The sequence below is a fragment of the Orcinus orca genome, chromosome 4 (assembly GCF_937001465.1).
Source record: "Orcinus orca chromosome 4, mOrcOrc1.1, whole genome shotgun sequence".
NCBI classification, from domain to species: Eukaryota; Metazoa; Chordata; class Mammalia; order Artiodactyla; family Delphinidae; genus Orcinus; species Orcinus orca.
Genome location: NC_064562.1, coordinates 18,096,722 through 18,124,621, shown reverse-complemented (window position 1 = coordinate 18,124,621; position 27,900 = coordinate 18,096,722).

Below are 27,900 nucleotides of genomic sequence, written 5' to 3'. Positions count from 1 at the left end.
GATCTAGGGAAATCAGGAGGAAAAGAGGGCATAGATCTGAGCTCTCAGCATTACAACTTTCAGAGGTTAATATGAGGAGGAAGAACAAATAAAGACTAGATGTATATTTTGTTGTACAGTTTTTTAAAAGTTTTTAAATCGTTTTTAAAACTATTAGAATCAAATCAATGGATATTTTAGTGAACTGGAAAACCCATATAACCTAATCCAATGTTCAAATTATTTATTCCAATCCATTGTACAAAATAATTATGAGCAACCACTTAGACACACTGGATTAAAATCAATTTTATAATTTTCAATTTTAGAAATAAATGTAGAACAGACTATAAATATGATTTCACTTATCAAAAACATTTCTATAAATTCGAAGGAAATATTTAGAGAATAGTTTGAAGTCTATCTATAAACTAGTATAAAATATTCAAGTAGGAATAAAAGACTTGAAAATCAGATCTCAGAATATAACAGGCTACAAGTGCTTCTTTGAATTTTAGGCCATTACAAGTAAAGAGCTGGTAATATATGAGGAAGTAAGATAAATATATATCTATATATATAAAATTTGATTCATCTTTGCATTCTTAATAATTACTTTTTATGGTTAGAAAGGTTAATTAGTATTTATTTTTATATTTGACCCTGCATTTAACTATTTAGGAATGTGATATTTCTTGGCATTGTAATTTTTCAACCTTTGATTAATTTTCCAGTTTATTAACTTATATTTATACTTCTTGTCCCTAAAAAAGTTATGTTATTTAAGAAGAGAACAAATGAATATATAAACTGATATTTGCCATCATAATTCTTGTTCTTAGGAAAAAATAAGGGTATTATACCAGCCTTTAATAAAGTTTTAAAAATTTGCTGGTGATTCATAGGTTTTTTAAGCCACAAACTCAGTGGCTTAAACCAACCCTCATTTATTAGCTCACAGTTCCGTAGGTCAGAAGTCTGGACAGCTCTGTGAGGTTATATGCTTAGCTTCTCAAAAGGTTGAAATCAAAGTGTTGGTAAAACTGAACTCTTATCTGGGCGTTCCAGGGAAAAATCTGTTCCCACACTCATTCAGGTCGTTGGCAGAATTAAGTTCTTTGTGGTTTTAGGATTGAGGTCCCTGTTTCTTTGCTGGCAGTCAGCCAGTGGGACACGGAGCTCTGAAAGGCTGTCTGCATTCCTTGGCTCATGGCTTTCTCTATCCTCAAGCTAGTAGAGACGCATCAAAATCTTATGCTTCAAATCTCTTGACTTCCTCATCTGCCACTAGCCAGAGAAAACTCTCTGCTTTTAAAGGATTCACCTGATTGGGTCAGGTTAATCCAGATAATCTCCATATTTTAAGATCAGCTGACTGGTACTTCAATAACATCGACAAAAATCCCTTCATAGTAGTAGATAGATTAGTGGTTGTTTGGGTAACCAGGGGATGGGAATCTTGGAATGATGTCTTTAAAATTCTGCTTATCACAATTAGTTTACTCAATTACAGTGAATACATTCCTATAATTTTTCCTTCTTTCGATCTCATTATATCTTTAGTTTCTATGTACATAGGACTTGAGATATCTCCATCTCAGTGCTGGTTAAGACATTCATTTTTGTGTTTCTTTTCTTCCATATTTTACTTGGGTTTTAAATTTTAAATGGTCAGTTTTAGATACTTTTTATTTTCCAATTATGCTGTCTAATCTACCATTTAAAAGCATTTGTTCTGTTGTTTTCTCTGTTACTGAGAAAGTATTTTAAAATATGCCATTAAGATATTGGATTTTCTAGTAGTTCAGTCAGTTTTTGCTTTATATATTTTGAGGCTATGTTTTTAAATGTTTTAACTTCCTGGGAAAGGAAGTTTTAAGTATCTCTATATGTAGTGTTTTCTTTTTTTTCTTTTTGCTTGACAGTATGTGTATGTGCATGTGTACATTCTGATATTAATGAAACTATATAAACTTTCTTTGGTTTAGTGCTTTTAAGATATATCATCTTTTTATCCTTTTACTTTCAACCTTTATGCATCCTTATGTTTTTGTTTTTTTTGTGTAAATAATTTTGGTCTTTTTAAATCCAATTTAAAAATTTTATCTATTATTAGAACTTTTTAGTAAATTTAAATTTAAGAATTTTATTGATATAATTGAGTAAAATTCTTGATAAATGATCCTTGATTTATCAAAGTCAAGTACAATTGTTATTTTTACCTTATTCCTAGACAATGCAAGAACACTAGAGCATTTCAATTCCAGTTACCCTTTTCCTCATTTTTTGCTATTATTTTCATGTATTTTGATTCATTAATATCTTAAACTCAAAGAGGTCATTATTGTTTTATACAGGTGGTCAATTATCTTACAGATTTATCCATCTACACATCTGTGATTTCACTGCTTCATATTCTTTTCATTCACGATGCCGTCTATGATCAATTACCTTCTGTCTGAAATGTATCCTTCTGTCTGAAGTAATTCTTTTAGAGTGGATCCACTAGTGGATAATTACCTTTGTTCTTTTTTAATATGTTGAAAATATTTTAAAATATATTTTTGGATTACAATTTTATGTTGAGGAGGGAGGAGATATGGGGATATATGTATATGTATAGCTGGTCTACTTTGTTATAAAGCAGAAACTAACATACCATTGTAAAGCAATTATACTCCAACAAAGATGTTAAAAAAATTTTTTTTATGCTGACAGTCACTGTTCAACACTTTATAATTATCATTTAATTATATTTTAGCTTCCATTATTTCAGTGTAGAATTCAGAAACATCTAAATATTGTCCATCTAAATATTGATTCTTTGAAGATAATATATATTTGTTCTCAAGATCATACACCATGATCAAGTGGGATTTATCCCAGGGATGCAAGGATTTTTCAGTATCTTCAAATCAATCAGCATGATACACCACATCAACAAATTGAAAAATAAAAACCATATGATCTTCTCAAGAGAAGCAGAAAAAGATTTCAACAAAATTCAGTACCCATTTATGATAAAACTCTCCAGAAAGTGGGCATAGAGGGAACATACCTCAACCTAATAAAGGCCATATACAACAAACCTACAGCTAACATCATACTCAACAGTGAAAAGCTGAACACATTTCTTCTAAGATCAGGAACAAGACAAGGATGTCCACTCTCACCACTTTTATTCAACGTAGTTTTGGAAGTCCTAGCTGTGGCAATCAGAGAAGACAGAGAAATAAAGGAATCCAAATTGGAAAAGAAGAAGATAAACTGTCACTCTGCAGATTCCATGATACTATACATCGAAAATCCTAAAGATGCTACCAGAAAACTGCTACAGTTCATCAATAAACCTGGTAAAGTTGCAGGATACAAAATTAATGCACAGAAATCTGTTGCATTTCTATACACTAACAACAAAAGATCAGAAAGAGGAATTCAAGAAACAGTCCCATTTACCGTCACATCAAAAAGAATAAAATACCTAAGAATAAACCTATCTAAGGAGGCAACATACCTGTACTCTGACAACTATTAGACCCTGATGAAAGAAATCGAAGATGACACAAACAGATGGAAAGATATACCATGTTCTTGAATTGGAAGACTCAATATTGTCAAAATGACTATACTACCCAAGGCAATCTACAGATTCAATTAAATCCCTATCAAATTACCAATGACATTTTTCGTAGAACTAGAACAAAAAGTCTTAAAATTTGTATGGAGACAAAAAGTACTCCAAATAGCCAAAGCAATCTTGAGAAAGAAAAATGGAGCTGGAGGAATCAGGCTTCCTGGCTTCAGACTATACTACAAAGCTACAGTAATCAAGACAGTATGGTACTGGCACAAAAACAGAAATATAGATCAATGGAACAGGATAGAAAGCCCAGAGATAAACCCACGCACATATGGACACCTTATCTTTGATAAAGGTGGCAGTAATGTACAGTGGAGAAAGGACAGCCTATTCAATAAGTGGTGCTGGGAAAACTGGACAGCTACATGTAAAAGTATGAGATTAGATCACTCCCTAACACCATACACAAAAATAAGCTCAAAATGGATTAAAGACCTAAATGTAAGGCCAGAAACTATCAAACTCTTAGAGGAAAACATAGGCAGAACACTCTATGACATAAATCACAGCAAGATCCTTTTTGACCCACCTCCTAGAGAAATGGAAATAAAAACAAAAGTAAACAAATGGGACCTAATGAAACTTCAAAGCTTTTGCGCAGCAAAGGAAACCATAAAGAAGACCAAAAGACAACCCTCAGAATGGGAGAAAATATTTGCAAATGAAGCAACTGACAAAGGATTAATCTCCAAAATTTATAAGCAGCTCATGCAGCTTAATAACAAAAGAACAAACAACCCAATCCAAAAATGGGCAGAAGACCTAAATAGACATTTCTCCAAAGAAGATATACAGAGTGCCAACAAACACATGAAAGAATGCTCAACATCACTAATCATTAGAGAAATGCAAATCCAAACGACAATGAGATATCATCTCACACCAGTCAGAATGGCCATCATCAAAAAATCTAGAAACAAGAAATGCTGGAGAGGGTGTGGAGAAAAGGGAACCCTCTTACACTGTTGGTGGGAATGTAAATTGATACAGCCACTGTGGAGAACAGTATGGAGGTTCCTTAAAAAGCTACAAATAGAACTACCATATGACCCAGCAATCCCACTACTGGGCATATACCCTGAGAAAACCATAATTCAAAAAGAGTCATGTACCAAAATGTTCATTGCAGCTCTATTTACAATAGCCCAGAGATGGAAACAACCTAAGTGTCCATCATCGGATGAATGGATAAAGAAGATGTGGCACATATATACAATGGAATATTACTCAGCCATAAAAAGAGACGAAATTGAGCTATTTGTAATGAGGTGGATAGACCTAGAGTCTGTCATACAGAGTGAAGTAAGTCAGAAAGAGAAAGACAAATACCATATGCTAACACATATATATGGAATTTAAGAAAAAAAAATGTCATGAAAAACCTAGGGGTGAAACAGGAATAAAGACACAGACTTACTAGAGAATGGACTTGAGGCTATGGGGAGGGGGAAGGGTAAACGGTGACAAAGCAATAAAGAGGCATGGACATGTATACACTACCAAACATAAGGTAGATAGCTAGTGGGAAGCAGCCGCATAGCACAGGGAGATCAGCTCGGTGCTTTGTGACCGCCTGGAGGGGTGGGATAGGGAGGGTGGGAGGGAGGGTGACGCAAGCAGGAAGAGATATGGGAACATATGTATATATATAACTGATTCATTTTGTTGTGAGGCTGAAACTAACATACCATTGTAAAGCAATTATGCTCCAATAAAGATGTTTAAAAAAAAAAAAAAAGCTAACACAAAATTAGGTCAGTCACGTTTATATGTCTATGAAGCAAACATCATGAGACAATCTAAACTGACTCTACTGTGATGACTGGGCATATCTGGAGTAAGGGTAGAGTTCAGGATGCCTTGTTTTAATTGCCCAAACAAGACAACAAAATGTCTAAAAATCTTGTCAGATGAGACCTGCCTCATACAAAGAGGGATTTCTAGACTGGCAGATAGAAATAATAAAATGGGTCTTGTAAAGAAAAAAAAAAAAAAAAAAAAACTACAGTCATCAAAGCAGTATGGTACTGGCACAAAAATAGACATATAGATCAATGGAACAGGATAGAAAGCCCAGAAATAAACCCATGCACCTATGGTCAATTAATCTACAACAAAGGAGGCAAGACTATTCAGTGGTGGAAAGACAGTCTATTCAACACATGGTGCTGGGAAAACTGGACAGCTACATGTAACAAAAGGAAATAGATCATTCTTTAGCATCATACACAAAAATAAGCTCAAAATGGATTAAAGACCTAACTGTGAGACTGGACACTATAAAACTAGAGGAAAACAGGTAGAACACTCTCTGACATAAATTGCAGCAATATCTTTTTCAATCTGTCTCCCAGAGTAAGGGAAATAAAAATAAACAAATGGGACCTAATTAAACTCAAAAGCTTTTGCACAACAAAGGAAACCATAAAAAAAACGAAAAGGCATCCCACAGTTTTGGGAGGTAATATTTGCAAATGATGTGTCTGACAGGGATTAGTCTCCAGAATTTACAAGCAGCTCATGTGACTTAATATCATCAAAACAAACAACCCAATCAAAAAATGGGCAGAAGCCCTAAATAGACATTTCTCCAAAGAAGACATACAGATGGCCAAGAAGCACATGAAAAGATGTTCCACATTGCTAATTATTAGAGAAATGCAAATCAAAACTACAATGAGATATCACCTGAAACCAGTCAAAATGGCTATCATCAAAAAATCCACGAACAATAAATGCTGGAGAGGGTGTGGAGAGAAGGGAACCCTCTTGCACTGCTGGTGGGAATGTAAATTGGTGCAGCAACCATGGAGAACAGTATGGAGGTTCCTTAAAAAACTAAACATAGATCTACCATATGACCCAGCAAACCCACTCCTGGGCATGTATCCAGAGAAAAACATGGTCTGAAAGGATACATGCACCCCAATATTCATTGCAGCACTGTTTACAATAGCCAAGACATGGAAGCAACCTAAATGTCCATCAACAGACAAATAGATAAAGAAGATGTGGTACATATATACAATGGAATATTACTCATCCATTAAAAAGGATGAAATAATGCCATTTGCAAGCAACATGGATGGACCTAGAGATTGTCATACCGAGTGAAGAAAGTGAGACAGAAAGAGAAATATCGTATGAAATCGTTTATATGCAAAATCTAAAAAGAAATGATACAAATTAACTTATCTACAAAACAGAAACAGATTCACAGACTTAGAGAAAGAACTTATGGTTACCAGGGGGGAAGGGATAGTTAGGGAGTTTGAGATTGACATGTACACACTGCCATATTTAAAAAGGATAACCAACAAGGACCTACTGTACAGCACAGGGAACTCTGCTCAATGCTGTGTGGCAGCCTGGATGGAAGGGGAGTTTGGGGGAGAATGGATACATGTATATGTATGGCTGAGTCGCTTTGCTGTGCACCTGAAACTATCACAGCATTGTTAATCGGCTATACTCCAATATAAAATGAAAAGTTAAAAAAGGATGCTTTTTAAAAAATGTTTTTTATTGTGGCAAAAGTCACATAATATAAAACATGTTATTTTAACCATATTTAACTGTACAGTTTAGTGGTACTAAGTACATTCACATTGTTGTGCAACCCTCACCATCATCTATCTCCAGAATTTTTCACCTTCCTAAACTGAAACTCTGTCCCCATTAAACACTAACTCCCCATTCCCCCTTTCCACCCCCCAAAACACCCCAGCCCATGGCATCTACCAATGCACTTCCTGACTCTATGAATTTGATTATTCTAGGTACCTCGTATAAGTGGAATCAAACAGTATTTGTCTGCAAAAAACGATACTTTTAATATGTTTTCTTTGTCTTTGATTTTCAACAAGTTTAGTATGATGCACCTAGGTATGCTTTTCTGTATATTTATCCTGATATGTTTATATACTACTTCTTGTGTTTACGCCTTGATGTCTTTTTTCCTCCCAATTTTGGAAAGTTCTGTCATTATATCTTCAAATACTGCATCTTTTTCACTCTTCTTTCTTTCCTTCTCCTTTTACTTGTACTACTCCTTCTCCTACTCCTTCTTTTTCAACTCCAATTAAATGTATCCTTTTTTGTTTTCTTTTACAATCTCTTCATTTTTTATCCTTTTGTTTCCCCATGTACCATGCAGGTATTTTATTTAGCCTTCTCTTCCAGTTCACTAATTCTTTCTTTTGTGTATAATTTGCTGTTTGGACAATTTAATAAATTCTTAATTTTCCTTATTATATTTTTATTTCTGCAATTTGCAGTATATCTCTAAATGATAACATTTTGAGGCAGTCCATTTAATTGGGAGTCTGTTGACTACTCATAATGATTATCATGGCCGAAGGATTTAAGAATTATTTTTCAGAAAGGGTTGTAGTATATAAAGGAAGTAAAACAAACATACATATTTTTTGCTCCCAGGAGTTTAAAGGCAGAAATAGAAAATAGTCAGAAAGAAATATTAAAAATGTATAAACAAATTTACATATTATTTTTAAATGAGCTGATAAATATTGATGTATTAAACAAATCAATGTTATTTGAGAATGAAATCCAGTGTCAGATGAAAATCCAAATTACATTATTTTTCTTAAATCAATAGAAGAAAATAAAAGTACAGTATTATCTATATCATAGAAAGACATTGGAAACTATTCGAAGATAATAGAATATTTGACGTAATACAGAGAATCAAGTCAATGGAACATTATTTGAGGATGAAAAATCATACAGTTTATTCTGCTGCAGTGCATGTTTCTTTAAAGTGAATTAACTCATATGCTATTAAAGAATAGGGCAAAGAAGTCAGTAAACCTCAGAAGTTGCCTTGGTTCATTTGCATATATGTTTTGAGGCAACCATTAGCAACCTTTCTTATGACTAATGATAAAGACTTAGCAATATGAAGATTGCATAGTTGTGCCTTCTTGGTGCTTGTGGTCATTGCCCTTTTACACTTTTCACCATGTTAAGATTTTAAGGAAGCTAAGGGAACAGATAAAGATGTTGCAAAGACATTTCTCTTCGTACTAAAAAGCCAAACCACCCCCCTAAACAATCAAACCTTGATTCATGAAGTCTTTACCGCTTTTTAAATTACTGATGGAACTGGTTTTTATTAGGAGTAAATGTCCTCAAGGACTTGGTCTTTGAGACAGAAAGAAGCATAATCTCTAGAGTTAAAGGCTGCAAAGGATAGGATGATACTGATGCCAAGCGGAAATTTAACTGCACTGTTTTTAATGGGTTGGAACAGTATCCATTAGCGCACTGGTTACTAAGTTCTTTGGTTTGGTTTTCTTGTTTTTCATTGTGGTAATATGCATATGATATAAAATTGATCATCTTAACCATTTTTAAGTGTATAGTTTAGTGGTATTAAATACATTCATAATGTTCTTCATTACCACCATCCATCTTCAGAACTCTGTTCATCTTGTAAAACTGAAGCTCTGTACTCATTAAATTACTCCCATTGCCCCATCCCTCAGCCTCTACAAACCTGAGAGTGGATGGAGGGGAAGTGGATGCCTTCCCCAGCATATACTATGAAGTGAATCTTAAAGGAGAAAGAAAAAAATAAACTTGGGGGAAGATTAATATTAGCTCCATCTGTTGTAATTTTAATTCTGAATAGTACCCAGCTGTATCACTGCCCAGACTACTATCCTAGATTCCTGTCTGGCTTACATATTCACCATAGCTTCTGTCTTGCTGGTTGCAAGAAATCTGAATGCACCAGGCACAAGTTGTACTAGTCCTTGAAAGACCATTCCAAAATGAAAGGGATTTGTTGAGAATAATGTGATATAAGCATTAGGGTTGGGGGAGAGGTGTAGGAAGGAAGGAAGGAAGGAAAGGTGGGAAGGGAAGGAGGAAGATAGATTGTCTTGACCTGGTTGAGTGATAGCAAATTGTAGAAATGTGTGTGTTTGGGGGGGAGTGGGGTGGAATGTTCATTCTAAGACCAGGAGATATAATCATAGAAATTAGAAATATCAAAGGATGAAAGACCATTGACTAACAAGAAAACAAAGTTAAGGGAATAAGGGGAGATATGAAATATGAAGATTACGATATTCTTGAAGTGGTTCTACTTTTTATGTCTAATTATTACAACTTTTTGGTCAGAAATTATGATTTTACAAATGTTAATTTAACACTCCAGGAATTAGAAAACTCTGTTACTAATTTAAGTTTAAACATTTCCATGTAGGATAGTGTTGCAGTTGGATACATGAAAAATACGTTTTAGTCAGATATAATATTCTTTTCAAGTAAGCCATGTTGAATTTTGTGGAGCAGATCCTCTTTGGAAATGCCACACTGTTGTTCTAAAGTTAAATTAAAATTCAAACAGTTGAAATACAGAAATAAACTCATTTTATATTAGAAGATATAATAAAAGATTTTAAATAGTTCAATGTAGGATAATTGTTATATAAAGTGCATCTAGATGATTCAGCAAATTTATTAAAACTCAATAGTGTATGGTATGATAGCTTTATACGGTAGCTTTACAGAAAGCTCATATTGTCCAATTTGTTATAATTATTGGAACTGCATTTCAATTAAAACACTTAGCAATTTCCTTGTTCTTTTTGAAATATTTTGAAACCCATTAGTGTGTCAGTGACTTGGCATTGCTCTCTAATTGCAATAGATTTCAAGTGATGAAAATTGATTTTTTGTAGCGTACTTTGTAGAGTCAGCATTGGTTACCTGAATACATTACAGTTCTCTTAAAACATTATTTGATGTTGTTAGAAGGTTTCATTGTCTGAACTTGAGATTATATGTCCACGTTATTCTTCACTACAGAGTTATTTGCATTTTGAGGAAATGTAATGTGGAATTCTAAGAAATGTTAGGATATTGAAAACATATTTTAAAAGCCTTCTTTTTACATGTAAAGCTAAATTATGCTAGCATAGGTTCAATGTATCTATCTCTTAGTATTTTGGGAATTGTGGATGTAATTTTTATTATAAATATATTACAAAGCAATAACAGAAATACTAAATTTATAATTTCAGGAGAAGCCTTTACCTACTAATTATAATCGATAACCTCCATACAATGCACTGTTTATAATAAAAACATTTATTACATTAAAAATATTATATAAAAGTACAAAATTATTAGTTCCCATCTCACTGTGTCTTTATAAAGTGAAATACCCATGTAACCATTATCAAATGAAGAAATAGAACATTACAGGCATCCTTAACTCCTCCACTTACTCTCTCTTAATCAATACCATCGCCCCAAAGTAACCACTATTCTGGCTTTTGACACCATTGGTTTATTTTCACTGTGTTTCAATTTATGTGTAAATTGAATACAGTGGGTACTGTTTTGTGTCTGGCTTCTTTCATTCAACCTTGTAATTTGTAGGCTGTAATCCATGTTGCTGCAGGTAGCAATAATTAGTTCATTCGCAGTATAAAACATATCACATTTTCTTTATCCATTTTACTACTGATGGAAATTTGGGCTGTTTCCAGCTTAGTGCTTTTATGAATACTGTTGTAGTAGACATTCTTGTAGATACTTTTTAGTGCACATAAATATACATTTCTCTAAATTATATACCTAGGGTTGCAATTGCTCTACAATCTCATCAACACATGGTATTTTCATTTTTTTTTTTTTCATTTTAGACATTCTGCTTTAGAAGTATTTCACTGAGTCTTTAATATGCATTTTCCTGATGGCTAATGAAGTTTAATACTTTTGCATATATTTTTTGGCTATCTGGATAGCCTGTTGTAAACTGCCTTTTAATGTCTCTTGCCTATTTATCTTTTAGATTATTTTATTATTGATTTTTAGTAGTTCTTGATATATTATGGATATATTTTATAGTTATACATACTGTAAATATGTCTCCTCTGTGATTGGACCTCTGCTTTCTTAATGATTTCTATTGATGAACATAACTTCTTAATTTTAGCATCAAATTTATTCATCTTTTCCTTACAGTTATTGCTTTTAGCATCCTGTTTAAGAATACTTTCCTTATCATAGTTCTTAAATAATTTTTATAGAACTTTTATTGTTTGGCTTTTCACAATTAGATCTGTGATCTTATCTCAGTGGATGTTGCACATATATTTATGAGTGAGGTTACCCTGTAATTGTCTTGAATTTTTCATATCTGTCTTTGTTAATGTTTGTTTGTTCCTTTCTGGCTTCAAGAAAAAAGATTTGGGAAGTTTGTAACCAGTTATTGCTCTATGTTAAACAGTTTCAAAATCTCAGTGGCTTAAACATAGTATTTATTTATTTACTTATTTATGCTTCTTTGTTTATAGTGTTTTCAGTATCATTCAGTTCTAAATTTATCCTAATTTACATTATGATATCTTCTTTGCCCTATAAGTTTTTTAAGATTGTGTTTAAATTTTCCAAATGTTTGTAGCCTTATTAATTAATCATACAGTTTTTTGGTAATTGATTATTAACTAAATTTTAAATTTTGTAGTCAAGAAATTCAATCTGGGAGATGCAAGAGTGAGGAGATATGGGAATATATGTATATGTATAGCTGATTCACTTTGCTGTATAGCAGAAACTAACACACCATTGTAAAGCAATTATACTCCAATAAAGATGTTAAAAAAACAAAGAAATTTGATATATCTGCTGCCCATTTTTTGAAATCTCTTAAGGCTTGATTTATAGCTGAATACTTACTATTTTTGTAAATATTCCACGTGCATTTAAAAATAATATGCATTTGCCAGTAGTTGGATATAATGCTCTACCGATATCAGCTAGATCAAGCTTATTAATGAAATTGTTCATATCTTTTATATCTTGATTAATGTATTAATTACTTTGAGTGGTGTGCCAAAAATTCCCACTGTAGAGATATATTTTACGATTACTCCTCATGGTCTGTTTAAATTTTACATAATAATTTTTGAATCAGTACTATTAGGTGACTACAAATTATAGCTTTCTGTTAAACTGAACGTTTTATCATGTTATAATGAACCTCTTGATCTCTACTCATGCATTTTAGCTATACCAAACTTTTTTTTTTGTTGTTATTAGGATTTGTCTGGTATATCATTCTTAATTCTTTTACTTTCACCTATTGTCTGACCATGTGTTTTTAGTGGTTCCCTTTTGTTACTAACATATTCAGGAACTAGGTGGATTTTATTTTGATAACCAGGTTGTAAAATTGCTATTTTATGTTGTTTTCCACTTTTCTGTATCTCTTTGTTTTCTTTCTTGCTTGCTTTTTTTTGTTTGTTTTTGAAATGATTCAGGGTCTTCTTACTCTCTTCTACCCCCACCCCTAGTTCATCTGTTTGCTTTACTGGTTTGGATCCTATATACTCTATTCCTGTGTTTTTAGAAAATACCCTCAGTGTTGCTACATGCACATTTACTTAATAAAGTTTATATTTCATCAAGGTCTTTGCTCTCCCAAACAATGCTTCAGCTTTGTTTACTTTGCTTTAACCTTACACATCATCTTATGAAATAAGTTGCTGTTTAGATTCACCAATATTTATTATTTTCTTTAGCTTTTTTTCCATCTCAGACATTACTTCTAGGGTCCCTTTCCTTTTTCTGGAAGTATATCTTTTAGAAATCCCTTTAGTTATAGACTTTTAGTGATAAACACTCATTTGTTCATTCAAACCGGTATATATTATGTGCTGGGCGTAAAATAATACATGCAAAAATCTCTGCTCTCATGGAGCTAAAACTCTAGGAAGGGAGACAGGCAATAAGCAAGATAAAACATAATATACAACTGTATGTAGTATTTTACATTGTGTAGTAGAAAAAATAAAACAGAAAAATGAGATATGGAATGTTATTTGGGGGGTGTCAAGGAACGCCTTACTGGGAAGGTGACTTTTGAATCAAGACCAAAAGAACTGAGGGAATATGAAGGTATGTAATGAAAAAACATTGCAGACAAAAGGAACGGATTCTACAAGGCCTGGAAAGTTCAAGATACAGCAAGGAAACCAGTAAGGCTATAGCAGAAAGAATGATTTGGAGATTAGTACATGTGCCCAGAGATTAATGTACATCTTGGTGACACATGACTCAGTAGGTCATGCTTCACAGTGATATGGAAGGCTATTAGAGGGTTTTGAAATGACAATTGATATGATCTGTTTTAGCAGGTTCACTTTGTACATTATAGACTGGAGTGGAGCAAAAGTAGAAAAAATTAATAGGTTATTGCCATATCAGTGAAAGATGATGGTAGCTTGGAGCAGAGTATTGGCAGAGAGGGTGGTGAGAAGTGTCACAGTCTAGGCATTTTTTGAAGGTAAAGCTAGCTGATAGGATATGCCATTGGTTCCGATGTAGGATGGGAGACAAGGGAGAAGCTAAGGGTGACAGAGATTTTAGGTCCAAACAACTGTAAGGGTAGATTTACCATTAACTGAGATGAAAACAAATGTAAGAGATGATGATTTTGGAAAGATTATTAGGAGCTTAATTTTGAACAAATTAACTTTAAAAAACATGTAAAAAAATCTTAATTCCATCCTTATAGTGGCAATATAGTTTTGCTGGCTGTATCATTTCAATTGATATTTAATTTCTCTTAGCACTTTAAGGTGTCCTTCTACTAACTTCAAACTTCCATTGACACTGCTGACAATTCAGTCTTCAAATTAATTGTCGTCATTTTATAAGGTAATCTGTCTTCTCTACCTGTTTTTGAGATCTCTTTATCTTTCACATTGCTTGGTGGTCTTCTCATGCCAGTATTCAGAATTTCTCTATTAATGTAATTTTTTCCTTTTGTTGTAATCATTCAAGAATTTTTCTTTGTCCTCAATTTTCATTAATTTGAATATATATGAAGGTTTTGTTAATTCTGTTTGAATCTAGCTGAGACCTCTCAGTTTGAGTTCATATGCTTTTCTCTCATTCTCAGAAATTCCTAGCAATTATTTCTTCTCATATTGCCTCCCCAGCCTTCTTATTTTATTTTATTTTATTTTATTTTTTGCTAGCTAATGTTGGAATATCAAGCCTCTAGATCACTTTTTCTTTTAGTTATCTTCTAACTCTTTATGTCTTTGTTGTAATTTCTTTGACCATAATTTGACCCTTTTCCAGCCTAGTCATGCAAAAATTTTCATTCTACTATTCAAACCATGTATTTATATTTTTGTTCTACAGTCTGAGAAGTTATTTCTGTCTCTATTCATATTTTTCATAAATGTCTGTTTTTATTTATCCTACATTTTCTAGAATTTTATAGGTGTTAGCTTATCTCTCTTAGGACATTAAATATCCTCATTTTAAACTATGATTCTGAATGATGTTTTTACTTTATTTCTTTGGTTATGCATTTTTTAAAAGTATCCTTTTAATTGAATTGTCTTCAAATGTTTGTCAGTAGTTGATTTTGTGCTCATTTTTGTAATTGGGATTTCTTGCTAAATAGAGCATTTATATATCTTTCAAACGTGGCTGCTATTTTCAAAATAAGTGCTAAATTGGATGGGACACCAGAACTACAGATACAGATCGAAATGCTGGCAAAACCAAGACACATGGTCACACAGTTGTTAAATTCTGGATTGTATGTGCCGGTATAGCCCACCTGGGCCAGGGGAAGGAGCTGCTGCTGTTAGGCCTTGCTCTCTGAACTGTTTCCACTAAGAAGGAAAGATAGTTAATATGTGCCAATAAATGGGATATTTTGACATTTGGTCTTCACATTACTGTGTTTCACTAGCCATCTGAAACACTCCCCGTGTCTTTGTCCAAGGTTTTCCACTTGTTCTCTCTGTTCTTGTCACCTCCCTACCCCCACCTCTGGCCCAACACAGGGCAGAGACTTATGTGGCTTCTTGGGAGAGAGAAGTGGTAGCGCCTAATTGTTCTTGCTCAGATAACAACCTTGCCAGTTCTCCCTAAGTTCTGTCCTGCATGTTTTTTGCTCCTCCAGTGCATACTCTAGACTGAGGTTTTCTTCAACCTTATCTACTTTCAGTCTCTCAGGAATTTTTCATGCCCATTTAAAAATATATAATACCGGGCTTCCCTGGTGGCGCGGCGCAGTGGTTGAGAGTCCGCCTGCCGATGCAGGGAACACGGGTTTGTGCCCCGGTCTGGGAAGATCCCACATGCTGCAGAGCGGCTGCGCCCGTGAGCCATGGCCCTGAGCCTGTGCGTCCGGAGCCTGCGCTCTGCAATGGGAGAGGCCACAACAGTGAGAGGCCCGCGTACTGCAAAAAAAAAAAAAAAAAAAAAAATATATATATATATATATATATAATACCTATATGCTTTTCATTTCTAGAGTTTGTATCTTAAACCTGACAGTTACTAAATTCATTGGTACTATTGTTTAGGAGATATTTCCAGCTGTTTAGTAACTGTCAGTTTTAGAGTTGATATCGTTATAGTAGTATTGCAAGCTATTAATTACTACTATAATGTACCTAGACTAGTCAAATTTTATGATATGCACATGTCACAGTTAACGAAGTAATCTTTCAAGAAATGTGATGTGCAATATGAATATAGTTTTACTTTTAAAGGTTAGTATTGGTAAACAGAGTTGTAGATTTGATATACAGGTCTATTTATTTTCAAAAAATGCAATTCACACAATTATTTATAAAGCACATCATAATATGTATATTTGCAGGAAAAAACAGGCTCCTGTATATTGAGGTCACCTTGCAAGAATAGTTTTTTATATGATTACTGTCTTGATAATTTCACAGTTGTTCTATTTATGTGATAATAGTAAAGGTATTGTGTGCCTAATCTTTCTTAATTGAATATAATAAGCTAAAAAAGATAACTATATTAGTAAAAAATTTAAAAGGAAAACTATCTGCTTGAGGCTTCAGTGTGATGTAAACTATATTTCATAGAAATCATTTGTATTCTAAAGTATTTTTGACTTTGACAACTTTAAAATTGCACTCAGTACTAGGCAGAAAAATGGTGTTATATAAAATCATAACATCAGCATAGTGTATGAAGTAGAGACCATAGTTTTACTGTTAACCATTTTATTTCTCTATAAATGAAATTCGTTGTTCAGCATGGCCTACTGAACTGTGTTTTCCAGTCAAGTTATTTTGTAAAGATTACATTAAATTCGTTGCAGGTTATATGCTTTCAGAGATTGTAACAATTCCTATCTGTTGGAACTATACTGTGAATTTCTTTTAGTGTAGGAAACAGTTCAGAAAGACAGTTTTCCATCTCCATGTACCTTTTCAGAACAATTCTCATACCTCAACCACAAGTTTTTATTAAATACAAATTGAACTGAACTTATGTCAGTAAGAAATAATGAAAACAAACCTTCAGAGAACTGCTTTGGGTTTTTTTTTAGAGTAGGAGCATAAACTGTAATTCAGAATTACTTAGAGAGTGTGCAAAGTTTGGTAGAATTTGAGTAGCTGCTATGTTTTGAATATTATGAATGCTGAATAACTAATAATATAAATCTTAGGTTTTGTAGATGGAATAATGCCTTCCTATCCCTCAGCCTCACCCCTCCAAGATACCTATCCCTTAACCTAAAGAGGCTGTGAATATCTTTTTTTATCAGACCATCTTTTACTTTTCTTTTCTTTTTTTATTGTGGTATATTCGATTTACTATATTATATAAGTTTCAGGTGTACAATTTTTAAAGGTTATTCTCCATTTATAGTTATTACAAAATATTGGCTATATTTCCTGTGCTGTACAATATATCCATGTAGATTATTTATTTTATACATAGCAGTTTGTATGTCTTAATCCTCCCCCTGTCTCACCCCTCGCCCGTTTTTTCTCCCCACTGGTAACCACTAGTTTGTTCTCTGTATCTGTGAGTCTGTTTCTTTTTTGTTATATTCACTAGTTTGTTTTATTTTTTAGATTCCATGACTTATTTTACTTAGCATAATACCCTCCAAATCCATCTATGTTGTTGCAAATGGCAAAATTTCTTTCTTTCTATGGCTGAGTAGTATTCCACTGTGCACATGTGTGTGTGTATACCACATCTTATCCATTCCTCTGTTAATGGACATTTAGGTTGCTTCTATATCTTGGCTATTATAAATAATGCTGCTATGAACATTGAGGTGCATGTATCTTTTCTAATGTTTTTGTCTTCTTTGGATGTATCCCCAGGAGTGGGTTTGCTGGATCATATAGAAGTTCTATTTTTAGTTTTGTGAGGACCTTCCATAGTGTTCTCCATAGTGGCTGCACGAACTGACATCCCCACCAACAGTGCACAAGGGTTTCCTTTTTGCCACATTCTCGCCAAAACTTATTTGTGGACTTTTGAGGATAGTTGTTCTGACAGGTGTGAGGTAATATCTCGTTGTTTTCATTTGCATTTCTCTGATGATTAATGATGTTCAGTATCATTTCATGTGCCTCTTGGCCATCTGTATGTCTTCTTTGGAGAAATGTCTATTCAGTTCTTCTGCACATTTTTTAATCAGGTTGTTTTATTTTTTGATGTTGAGTTGTATGTGCTGTTTATATATTTTGGATATTAACCCCTTATCAATCATATCGTTTACAAATATTTTCCCCTATTCAGTAGGTTGTCTTTTTTTTGTTGATGGTTTCCTTTGCTGTGCAAAAGCTTTTAAGTTTAATTATGTCCCATTTGTTTATTTTTGCTTTTGTTCCCTTTGTTTTAGGAGACAGAGCCAAAGAAATATTACTGTGATTTATGTGAAAGAGTGTTCTGCCTATGTTTTCTTCTAGGAGTTTTATGATTTCAGGTCTTACATTTAGGTCTTTAATCTATTTTGAGTTTATTTTGTGTGTGGTGTTAGAAAGTGTTCTAGTTTCATTCTTTTACATGTAGCTGTCCAGGTTTCCCAGCACCACTTATTGAAGAGACTGTCTTTTCTCCATTGTATAATCTTGCCTCCTTTGTTGTAGATTAATTGATCGTAAGTGCATGGGTTTATTTCTGGGCTCTCTATTCTCTTCCATTGACCTATGTGTCTTTTTTGGTGCCAGTACCATACTGTTTTGATTACTATAGCTTTGTAGTGTAGTCTGACATCAGGGAGAATGATTCCTCCAGCTTTGTTCTTCTTTCTTAAGAATGTTTTGAGCATTCAGGATCTTTTGTGTGTCTATACAAATGTTTTGGCTGCACTGGGTGGCATGTGGGATCCTAGTTCACTGATCTGGGATGGAGCCTCTGCCTCCTGAAGTGGAAGCACAGAGTCTTAACCACTGGAACACCAGGGAAGTCTCCTCCATACAAATTTTAAAATTATTTTTTCTAGTTCTGTGAAAAATGCCATTGGTATTTTGATAGGGGTTGCACTGAATCTGTAGATTGCACTGGGTAGTATGGTCATTTTAATAGTATTAATTCTTTCAATCCATGAACACGATATATCTTTCCATCTGTTTGTGTCATCTTCAATTTCTTTCTTCAGTGTTTAATTGTTTTCCGTGTACAGGTCTTTTACCTCCTTAAGTAAGGTTATTCCTAGTTATTTTATCCTTTTTCATATGATTGTAAATGGGATCATTTCCTTAATTTCTCTTTCTGACAGTTTGGTTTTTCTGTATAGAAATGCAACAGATTTCTGTATATTAATCTTGCATCCTGTAACTTTACTGAATTTATTGATGAGCTCTAGTAGTTGTTTGGTGGCATCTTTAGGATTTTCTTTGTAGAGTATCATGCCATCTACAAACAGTGATAGCTTTATTACTTCCTTTTCAATTTGGATTCCTTTTATTTCTTTTTCTTGTCTGATTACTGTGACTAGGACTTCTAATACCATGTTGAATAAGTGTCAAGAGTGGGCATACTTATTTTGTTCCTGATCTTAGAGGAAATGCTTTCAGCTTTTCACTGTTGAGTGTGATGTTAGCTGTGGTTTGTCCTATATGGCCTTTATTGTGTTGAGGTATGTTCCCCCTGTGCCCATTTTCTGGAGAGTTTTTATCATAAATCAATGTTGACTTTTATTAAAAGCCTTTTCTGCATCTATTGAAATGATCATATGATTTTTATTCTTCAATTTGTTAATATGGTGTATCACATTGATTGATTTGCGGATATTGAGAAATCCTTGCATCCCTGTGATAAATCCCACTTGATCATGGTGTTTGATCTTTTTAATGTATTGTTGGATTCAGTTTGCTAGTATTTTGTTGAGGATTTTTACATCTATTTTCATCAGTGATATTGTCCTATAATTTTCTTTTGTGATTTCTTTGGTGTTGGTGTCAGGGTGGTGCTGACCTCATGGAATGAATTTGGAAGTCTTCCTTCCTCTGCAATTTTTTTGCGAATAGTTTGAGAAGAACTCTTCTCTAAATGGTAGAATTTACCTGTGAAGCCATCTGGTCCTGGACTTTTGTTTTCTGGGAATTTTTTTTATTACTGATTCAATTTCACTGCTGGTAATTGGTCTGTTCATATTTTCTATTTCTTCCTGGTTTAGTCTTGGAAGATTGTACATTTCTGGGAGTTTGTCCATTTCTTCTAGGTTGTCTATTTTATTGGCACATAGTTGATTGTAGTAGTCTATTATGATCCCTTGTATTCCCATGGTGCTGTTGTAAATTCTCCTTTTTCATTTCTGATTTTATTGATTTGGGCCTGTCTTTTTTTTCTTGATGAGTCTGGCTAAAGTTTTATTAATATTGTTTTTTCAAAGAACCAGGTTTTAGTTTTATTGATCTTTTCTGTTGATTTTTAGCTTCTATTTCATTTATTTCTGAATAAATGAATATCATTAAATCAAAAAAAAATTATGATTTTTTTCCTTCTACTAACTTTGGGTTTTGTTTGTTGTTGTTTTTCTTGCTCCTTTAGGTGTAGGGTTAGGTTGTTTATTCGAGATTGTTTTTGGTTTCCTGAGGTAAGTTTGTATCATCATAACCTTCCCTGTTAGAACTGCTTTTGCTGCATCCCATAGATTCTGGATTGTTGTATTTTTGTTTTCATTTGTCTCAAGGTATTATTTGGTTAATGCCTGCAACTATATGTTAATTTTACATGGGAAAGAAATTTTACAGAGGTAATTAAAGGTTGCTAATCAGGTGACTTTAAATTAGTGAGATTATCTTATATTATTCAAGTGAGTTCAGTCTAATCACATGGGCCCTTAAAATTAGAAGAGGAAGGCAGAAGAGTCAGTGAGAGGTATAGCAGGAAGAGGAGAGAGTTAAAATCTGAGATGAATCCTACTGTCCCTTACTGACGTTGAAGATGGAGGAGAGGGGCCTTGAACAAATCAAGCAGCCTCAAGGAGTTGAGAATGACCCCTAGGCATGAGCCAGCAAGGAAATGGAGACTCGTACATCTGTATACAACTGAATTTTGGCAGAAATCTGAATGTTTCTTAAAACATATTCTCCCCTAGAGCCTTCAGAAAGGGCCACAGCTCTGCAGACACTTTTATTTTGGCCTTGTGAGGCAGAGGCAGAGAAAGAAGCCAACCCCACCAGACTTCTGACCTAAAGAACTTTGGGATAATAAGTTTGTGTTATTTTAAGCCACCAAATCTGTGGTAATTTGTTACTTCAGCAACAGAAAACTAATACAATTGGCAGTATTTTTTTATTCTGAAATGAGACCTCTGAAAAGGGCAAAAATCTCATCATATAAAATAAACCGAAAAGATAGGGAGAAATACCTTACTTGTTCTTTCTGAATTTTATCCCTGCATCCATTTCTATCTCTTTACATTCATTATATTTGTAACTTTTCCTTTCTTTCTTAAAATAATGAGTATGGTGAAGAAAGTACACAGTCTAGGATGTGTGGTGAACCTGTAAGCCCCGAAAAATTACTTTAAAAATTAAACAAATAACTATTTTAAAAAGAAATTAAGAGAAAAATCTCATTTACAATAACATTAAAAATAATAGAATACTTAAGAATTAATTTAACCATTAAGGTGAAAAAACTGTACGCTGAAGACTATAAGACATTGATGACAGAAGTTGAAGAAGACACAAATATGTGCAAAGATATCATGTGTTTTTGGATCAGAAGAGTTAATATTATGAAAATATCCATACTACCCAAAACATTCTATTGGTGCAATCCCTATCAACATTTCAATGCCATTTTTAGGGAAATAGAGAAAACAATTCTAAGGTTTATATGCAGCCCCTGGCAACCCTGAACAGCCAAAGCAATCTTGAGAAAGAAGAACAAAACTGTAGGCATCATACTTCCTGGTTTTAAACTACATTACAAAGCTATAGTAATAGAAAAAATAGTATGGTACTGGCATAAAAACAGATGCATAGACCAATGGAACAGAATAGAGAGCCCAGAAATAAACCCACACATATCTTGATAAATAATCTGTGATAAGGGTGCCAACAATACACAATGGGGAAAGGATCATCTTTTCAATAAATGGTATTAGCAAACTGGATATTCACATGCAAAAGAATGAAACTGGACCAATATCTCACACCATAAACAAAATTAAAAATGGATTAAAGACTTCAAAAAAATACCTGAAACCCTAAAATCCTAGAGGAAAACATGGAGAAAAAGTTTTATTACATTGGTCTTGGCAATGACTTTTTGAATATGACACCAAAAGTACAGGCAATAAAAGGAAAAATAAATAAGTGGGATTATATAAAACTAAAATGCCCTGCACAGCAGAAGAAACAGTCAACAAAATGAAAAGACAACCTATGGAATGGGAGAAAATATTTTCAAACCATATATCTGTTAAGGGGTTAGTATCCAAAATGTGTAAGGAGTTCCTATAGCTCAATAGCAAAAAAAACCCCTAACAACCCAATTTAAAAATGGGAAAAGGACCTGGATAGACATTTCTCAAAAGAAGATATAGAAATGGCCAATGGGTACATGAAAAGATGCTGAATATCACTAATCATCAGGGAAATGCAAATCAAAACCACAGTGAGATATCACCTCATGCCTATTAGAATGGCCATTATCAAAAGGACAAGTGATAACAAATGTTGGGTATGGTGTGGAAAAATGGGAACCTTTGTCCACTGTTGGTGAGAATGTAAATTGGTATAGGCATTATGGAGGTTTCTCAAAAACCTAAAAATAGAACTGAAATACTATCCAGTAATCCCACTACAGGGTACATATACAAAGGAAATGAAATCAGTGTCTCAAAGAGATATCTATACTTCCATGTTCATTGCAGCATTATTCGCAATAGCCAGATGTTGAAACAACCTAAGTGTCCATTGACAGATGAATGGATAAAGAAAATGTTGTATACTTATACACAATAGAATATTATTCAGCTTTAAAAAAGAAGGAAATTCTGACATTTGCACAACATGGATGGAACTTGAGGACGTTATGCTAAGACAGTGAAAGGCAAGTACTGTATGATGTCACTTATATGTGGAATGTAAAAAAGATGAACTCATAGAACCAAACTGCAGAACGTTGGTTGTCAGAGGTTGGGGTTGAGCAAAAAGGGGAGAGGATGGTCAAAAGACACAAACTTTCAGTTATAAGGTGAATAAGTTCAGAGGATCTAATGTGTTGACAGCATGGTGACTATATTTAATAATCTGTATTATATACTTGAAATTTGCTGAGAGTAAATCTTAAGTGTTCTCACAAAAAAAGTAACTATGAATGTACTAATTAGCTTGATTGTGGTAATCATTTCACAATGTATACATATATCAAACTATCATGTTGTATACCTTAAATATATATTTAATTTTAATTTGTTATACTTCAATGAAGCAAAAAAAAAATTAGCTAATACAATTTCTGCAGCAGTGGGCCTAGGGAAATCTAGCTGCTTAGGAAATCTAGCGCATTTTAAAAGTCTGGTGTTAATAAGCCCCAAATCACCAGCTAAATTCCTTTGAAGTTCAGCTCCTTTACGTAGATGAAAATTCAGTTCCTTTAACACAATAGATCTTACTTTTTGCTTTCACTAAGCTTTCTCCAGGTACAAACAATTGAGTCACAAGGGAGACCGGGCTGGAGTCTGGGGAATGCAATATAAGTCATCACTTTTTGAAATCCAGCAAAAAATATATCATACTGTGGATGAGTTAGTGATATTTGTATCCAATTGAAACATAATAGGGTCAAGCAATGTAGAGCAACACATAGCAGTATAGAATGTATTTAGAAGTGTATGTTAAAACAAAAAGCAAACTTAGAAGCTTTCATTCATTAAGAATCTCAGTTCCTAATGTCTTGGTTTACATTGTCACTTTAATTTCCATGCTGTAGAGATAAAAATTGCAGTCATATTCTCCAAAGTTTAGGTTGAAAACATCCTCTGTAATCCCAGTCACTTCCTACTATCTGTCAGGAGTTTCAGAGGGAGTTTATTTAATCTAAAAGCTATTTAAAATCAGCCTGCATCCAAGTGAGAGCTGCATCTCTGAGGACCTCCAGTAATCAATCCTCTTTGTGTTATTTCTGTAATTATCTGTCCCAAACCCATTTCTGTGGAACATTTTACACACTTAGTCAGAAAACTGTAGGAGTTAGAGATGAGAAAACAAAAATGGATCTCTTAAAAAAAAAAAGAAAATGGATCTCTTCATTCTTTGGCTTGCATCTTAAGAATCTTGTATAAACTAGATATTTTCTCAAAGTCTTCAGAATAGCTTATTTAACCAAACTACCTGGATGATAAATTTTTATCTTTTTTTTGTTTTATTTTTGGTATTTTTTTGGAGAGAATTTTCAGTTTTCCAAGAGAAAAGGGAATTTAAAGGGAAATTTTACTTTTTTCCCCCGTAACTGCTTTTATTTGGGAGAAAGACAGAGAGAGAGAAAGAGAGGGGAGGAGAGAGAGAGAGAGAGAGAGAGAGAGACTGACTCATTAATTTTAGTTAGTTAATCAATTAATTCATTTATTTATCCCACAAATACATTGAACAGTTTATTCCTGATGTGCCCTGTTAGATGCTGGACAATAATGATGAGCAAAAGTAGACAAGACCCCTGTGTACATGGGGTTGACACTCTAGTGGGAGTTATAGAAACCAAATGGGCAATCATTTCTCTAGTGACGTTAAGTTTTTACATATTTAGAGGTAAGAGAAGACTAACAAGAAGGGAAATTTCGAAGGAAGGAGTTAGAAAACAAAAATAAGCTGCTGTCCTTGCAGTCTACTATCGTAGTGTAATGGGCAGAGACCTAGCCTGTTTTGTACAGGGAGTTATGGATTGGCTAACATTTTACACATTAATCTTTATTCATAGGGGTTTAAAAGAAAAACCCATTAAAGAATTATGACAGTTAAAAATTCTTTAAAAAACTGTAAACATTTCCATCCATTTACCAGAAAACTGTGAGACTTCATTTTGGTTTTATATAATAGTTCTTATATAATCATCCATATTTTGAGAATTTGAAAATTAATAACATTTGAATATAGTGAATATATGGTGCTAACAGTTGATCACTGACAGATGTAGTGATGGTGCAGAATGTGGATTAAATAAGAGTATAACAATTATAAAATGATTTTCCCTAGTTAATGGAAACCAAGTGGTCTTGAGATAATTTTTTGTTGTTCGGCTTTGGAAATTGGTATGTTTTAGTTGATGAAACAACTGTATATTGTGAATGATGAGTGAGTTATATCTTTTTCATTATATTTTAATTAGCATTAGAATTAAGATAATTGATATATGAATGTTTTACTTTTAGATGTGACACATTTTATTTTTTCAGGTTTTTATTTTATTTTTTTACTGAAGTATAGTTGGTTTACCATGTTGTGTTAGTTTCAGGTATACAGCAAAGTGATTCAGTCATACACGTATATATATCTATTCTTTTTCATTAAAGGTTATTATAAGATATTGATTATACTTCCCTGTGCTATACAGTAGGTTCTTGTTCGTTATCTATTCTATATATTATAGTGTGTATATGTTAATTCCAAACTCCTAACTTATGCCTCCCACCCCCTTTCCCCTTTGGTAACCAAAAGTTCGTTTCCTTTGTCTGTGAGTGTATTTCTATTTTATAATATTTCATTTGTAGAATTTTTTTAGATTCCACATATAAGCAATATCATATGATTTTTGTCTTTCTCTGTCTGACTTACTTATAAGATAATCTCTAGGTCCATCCATGTTGCTGTAAATGGCATTATTTCATTCTTTTTATGTCTGAGTAATATTCCATTATTTGTATGTACCACATCATCTTTATCCATTCCTCTGTCAGTGGACAGTTAGGTTGCTTCCTTGTCTTGGCTATTGTAAATATTGCTGCTATGAACATTGCGATGCATGTATCTTTTCGAATTACGGTTTTCTCCAGATATACGCCCAGGAGTGGGATTGCTGGCTCATATGGTAGCTCTATTTTTAGTTTTTGAAGGAAGTGTTCTCCATAGGGGGTGCACCAGATTACATTCCCACCAACACTGCGGGAGTGTTCCTTTTTCTCTATACCCTCTCCAGCATTTATTATTTGTAGACTTTTTGATGATGGCCATTCCGACTGGTGTGACGTGGTACCTCACTGTAGTTTTGATTTGCATTTCTCTACTAATAAGCAATGTTGAGCATGTTTTCATGTACCTGTTAGCCATCTGTATGTCTTCTTTGGAGAAATGTCTATTTAGGCCTTCTGCCCATTTTTTGATTGGGTTGTTTGTTTTTATAACATTGAGTTGTGTGAGCTGTTTGTAAGCCCTTGTCGGTCACATCGTTTGCAAATATTTTCTCAGATTCTGTGGGCTGTCTTTTTGTTTTGTTGATGGTTACCCAAGATCTATCTTGATTACAAAAGCAGTGATTTTTTTTCCCTATATACCATACTTTAATCAGCTGGTTCTTTTTTTAACATCTTTATTGGAGTATAATTTCTTTACAATGGTGTGCTAGTTTCTGCTTTATAACAAAGTGAATCAGCTATACATATACATATATCCCCATATCTTTTCCCTCTTGCCTCTCCCTCCCACCCCTCTAGGTGGTCACAGAGCACCGAGCTGATCTCCCTGTGCTATGCAGCTGCTTACCACTAGCTATCTGTTTTACATTTAGTAGCGTATATAAGTCATTGCCACTCTCTCACTCGTCCTGGCTTACCCTTCCCCCTCCTCGTGTCCTCAAGTCCATTCTCAACGTCTGTGACTTTATTCCTGTCCTGCCCTTAGGTTCTTCAGAACCTTTTTTTTTTTTTAGATTCCATATATATGTGTTAGCATACGGTATTTGCTTTTCTCTTTCTGACTTCACTCTGTATGACACACTCTAGGTCCATCCACCTCACTACAAATAACTCAATTTCATTTCTTTTTTTGGCTGACTAATATTCCATTGTATATATGTGCCACATCTTCTTTATCCATTAATCTGTCGATGGACACTTAGGTTGCTTCCATGTCCTGGCTATTGTAAATAGAGCTGCAGTGAACATTGTGGTACATGGCTGTTTTTGAATTATGGTTTTCTCAGGGTACATGCCCAGTAGTGGGATTGTTGGGTCGTATGATAGTTCTTTTTTTAGTTTTTTAAGGAACCTCCATACTGTTCTCCATAATGGCTGTATCAATTTACATTCCCTGCAACAGAGTTCCCTTTTCTCCACACCCTCTCCAGCATTTATTGTTTGTACATTTTTTGATCATGGCCATTCTGACTGGTGTGAGGTGATATCTCATTGTAGTTTTGATTTGCATTTCTCTAGTGATTAATGATGTTGAGCATCCTTTCATGTGTTTGTTGGCAATCTGTATATCTTCTTTGGAGAAATGTCTGTTTAGGTCTTCTGCCCATTTTTAGATGGGGTTGTTTGTGTTTTTGATATTGAGCTGTATGAGCTGCTTGCAAATTTTGGAGATTAATCCTTTGTCAGTTGCTTCATTTGAAAATATTTCCTCCCATTCTGAGGGCTGTCTTTTCATCTTGTTTATGGTTTCCTTTTCTGTGCAAAAGCTTTGAAGTTCATTAGGTCCCATTTGTTTATTTTTATTTCCATTTCTCTCGGAGGTGGGTCAAAAAGGATCTTGCTGTGATTTATGTCATAGGGTGTTCTGCCTATATTTTCCTCTAAGACTTTTATAGTGTCTGGCCTTACATTAGGTCTTTAATCCATTTGGAGTTTATTTTTGTGTATGGTGTTAGGGAGTGTTCTAATTTCATTCTTTTATGTGTAGCTGTCCAGTTTTCCGAGCACCACTTATTGAAGAGGCTGTCTTTTACCCATTGTATATTCTTGCCTCCTTTATCAAAAATAAGGTGACCATATGTGTGTGGGTTTATCTCTGGGCTTTCCATCCTGTTCCATTGATGTATTC